Source organism: Cervus elaphus, chromosome X (assembly GCF_910594005.1).
Source record: "Cervus elaphus chromosome X, mCerEla1.1, whole genome shotgun sequence".
Taxonomy (NCBI): domain Eukaryota; kingdom Metazoa; phylum Chordata; class Mammalia; order Artiodactyla; family Cervidae; genus Cervus; species Cervus elaphus.
The window spans coordinates 47,215,653-47,219,418 of NC_057848.1; the positions used below are offsets into that span (position 1 = coordinate 47,215,653).

Here is a 3,766-nt window from a genome sequence, read left to right on the forward strand (position 1 = left end):
ATGTAAATCCATGGCTGATTCATGTCACTGTATGGCAAAAACCACTACAATATTGTAAAGTAATTAGCCTCCAACTAATAAAAATAAATGAAAAAAATATAAAAAATAAATTTAAAAATGTGAAGGCAGGCCAAGGGAATACACACTGTCAGAGCCAAAATAACTCTCGAGAAGTAAGTTGGGATTTGCTTTAGCACACAGATGAATCAAACCCCCAAATTCTAAACTAGAGAGCAATGCTATAGCAATTTTAGGCTGGAAAGTAACCAAATCCGTCATGAAAAAGAACAGCAGGAAAGATTTGGATTTGGACAATGCTACTTCCTGATGGGCCAGCCACCGAGGAGGAACTAGTTGTAAAAGGTATGCCCAGGTAACCAAAAGAATTGACTTACTGTATACGATTGTTTGTCCTGTATAGCCGACTCACGTTGTTGTGCAGCAGAAACTAACACAGCCCTGTAAAGCAACTACACATGTGTGTGTGCTAAGTGACTAAGTCGTGTCCAACTCTTTGTGACCCTATGGACCGTAGCCCACAAGTCTCCTCTGTCCATGGGATTCTCCAGGCAAGAATACTGGAGTGGGTAGCCATACCCTCCTCCAGGGGATCTTCCTGACCCTGGGATGGAACCTGTGTCTCTTCTGTCTCCTGCATTGGCAGGTGGGTTCTTTACCACTCGCGCCACCTGGAAAGCAACTATACGCCAATTAGAAAAAAATTGTTGATGCTGAGCTTGACAAATGTTGGGGAATGTCTACCCAAAATGGCGACTGTAATTTTCTTTCATTTTTTTTTTTCACTTTGTATTATCTTTAATTAAGTACAAAGACTTTTCCAATCACATCATGTAGAGATCATTTTATCCACTTCTCTGTTTGGCTGCCAATCTCTTGTCTCTCTCCTCAGCAATGGTAAGGCGAGTACCCTTTCCACGGGGAAGTGAGATCCACGGTTTGTTGCCTTTGCCAATAATGAAAATGTTTGAGAGCCATGTGGCAAAGCTGTTGCCGTTCACATCTTTCACATGAACTACATCAAAAGAACCTGGATGTCTCTCCCGGTTTGTAATCACACCAATTCTTCCCAGGTTAGCACCTCCAGTCGTTGAAGTGAAGTGAAGTGAAGTGAAGTGAAGTCGCTCAGTCGTGTCCGACTCTTTTCGACCCTATGGACTGTGGCCCACCAGGCTCCTTGGTCCATGGGATTTTCCAGGCAAGAATACTGGAGTGGGCTGCCATTTCCTTCTCCAGGGGATCTTCCCGAACCAGGGATCGAACCCGGGTCTCCTGCACTGCAGACAGATGCTTTACCGTCTGAGCCACACCAGTGTCAAATTTGATGAAATCAGTAATCTTGCCAGTCCCCAAGTCAATCTGATTGGTGTCATTCACCTTGATGAGGGGATCAGGGTAACGGATGGTACGAGCATCATGGGTTACCAGATGAGGGATTCCTTTTGTCCCCACAAATATCTTTCTTACTTTGCACAATTTATACTTGGCCTCCTCAGGTGTAATATGATGAACAGCAAAGCAACCCTTGGTGTCATAGATCAAATGGAAATTCTCTCCAATCTTATCAGTGCTGATGACATCCATAAAACCAGCAGGGTAGGTTATATCTGTGCGGACTTTGCCTTCGATCTTAATGAAATGCTGCATGCAAATCTTCTTTACTTCATCTCCTGTTAGGGCACACTTAAGTCTATTCCTTAGGAAAATGATTAGGGGAGACATTCCCTTAGCTTGTGGGGGCTGGTAGATGGAAGAGGGGCAAACACACCAGTCAGTTTATCCAGCATCCAATGTTTTGGAGCTGCTACACATTTCAGGGACATCTTGGGACCCCAAGCCATGGCTGTGCTAGGCACGAAAATAGGTGACTGTGATTTTCTAAGGGTTGGTTTGAAGCCTTCTATTATTGTCACTCCTGGTTTTTGACAATAAAACTTCTGCATGTGGGAAAGGGTAAGACATCTATCTTCTTTTTTCAAAGTGATATTAAGTTATGAATGTACCCCTAAACTGAGGAGGAACTAGAACACACGCCCATTGGATGAATCAGAAAATTGATAGCGGATTAAGTGAAATACTCCTAGTGACTCTGAGGTTCTGGTTTACTTGGTGACTAGGGGTGCACTGAATATACATTTAGGCAAAATGCTAAATGGCCACATCTTAAAGTCAATATTTTCCTGAAGCTGAGGCCAAAGATAACACTATCATATTAATGGAAAAAACATCTGGAATAGAAGAGTAAATTCAAAACATTATTGGAAAATGATTATAAATATTTGTTTACAAATGAGGTTTTCACATTATAAATTTTGACGTTATGATGCAGGAACACTAATTTCTCAGCACTGTCAGTTCTGTGCATTGCTTGAAGAAAGTTAAGAATAGTTTTTGATAGACTTTATGTTTTAGAGTAGTTTCAGGTTCACAGCAAAACTAAGTGGAAGATACAGAGATTTTTTAATATCCCTTCTGCCTCCTCACGTGGATAGCCTCCCCCATTATCCACACTCTGCACCCACAGTGGTACATTTGTTAAAAATCAGTCAACCTATATTGATACACGATTATCATCCAAAGTCCATAGTTTACATTAGAGTTCACTCTTGGTCTTGTACATTCTATGTATAATGTATAATGACAAATGTATAATGACACATATCCATCATTAAAATATCAAAGAGAAAAAAAAATATCAAAGAGAGTATTTTCACTGCCCTAAAAATTATCTGAGCTCCTCATTCATTCCTCCTTATTCATTCTATTCATCCCTCACTCCGACCCCAACCCCAGGCAACCAGTGATCTTTTTACTGTCTCCATAGTTTTGCCTTTTCCAGAATGTCATATAGTTGGAATCCTACAACACATAGCCTTTTCAGATTGACTTCTTTCACTTACTAACATGCATTTTAAGATTCTCCCATGTCTTCTTATGGCTTGATAGCTTATTTCTTTTTATCACTAAGTAGTATTCCATTGTCTAAATGTACCAGTTTATCTATTCACCTGCTACAAGATATTGTGGTTGCTTCCAAGTTTTGGAAATTATGAATAAATCTTCTATAAACATCTGCGTGCAGGTCTTTATATGGACCTAGGTTTTCAGCTTCTTTTGATAAATACCAAGGAGCATGATTGCTGAACTATATGTATTTTTAGTTTTTACTGTTTATTTTATTTTTTTTTTTTTTGTATTTTTAGTTTTTAAAGGAACCACCAAACTGTCTCCCAAAGTGGCTATACCATTTTGCATTCCCACCAGCAATGATTGAGAATGCCTGTTGCTCCACATCCTTGCCAGCAACTGGTGTTGTCTGTGTTCTGGATTTTGGCCATTCTAATTGGTGTGTACTGGTATCTCATTAGTATTTTAATTTGCATTTCCATGATGACATATGATGTGTAACATCTTTTCATATGCTTATTTGCCATCTGTATATCTTCTTTGGTGAGGTGACTGTTAAGGTCTTTGGCTCATTTTTTTAAATCAGGCTTTTTGTTTTCTTACAGTTTCATTTTAAGACTTTATGTTGGATAACTTAAATCCTTTATCAAATATGTGTTTTGCAAATATTTTTTCCCAGTCTGTGGATCAACTATTCATACTCTTGACAGTGTCTTTTGCAGAGCAGCAAAGTATTAATTTCAATCAAGTCCAATTTACTAATCCTTCCTTTTATGAATTGCGCCTTTGGTGTTTTATCTAAAGAGTCACTTTCAAATCCAAGATCATCTAGATTTTCTCC

General features: G+C 39.2%; 1 pseudogene across 1 annotated transcript; it reads right to left on the reverse strand.

The window, feature by feature from the left end:
• Nucleotides 1-790: 790 nt before the first annotated feature.
• Nucleotides 791-1,861, reverse strand: LOC122690733 (annotated as a pseudogene). The gene is made up of 2 exons (XR_006340088.1): nt 1,327-1,861; nt 791-1,142 (listed from the first exon to the last, which is right to left on the reverse strand). The product of XR_006340088.1 is annotated as a 40S ribosomal protein S4, X isoform-like (transcript).
• Between the last annotated feature and the right edge of the window lie 1,905 nt (nt 1,862-3,766).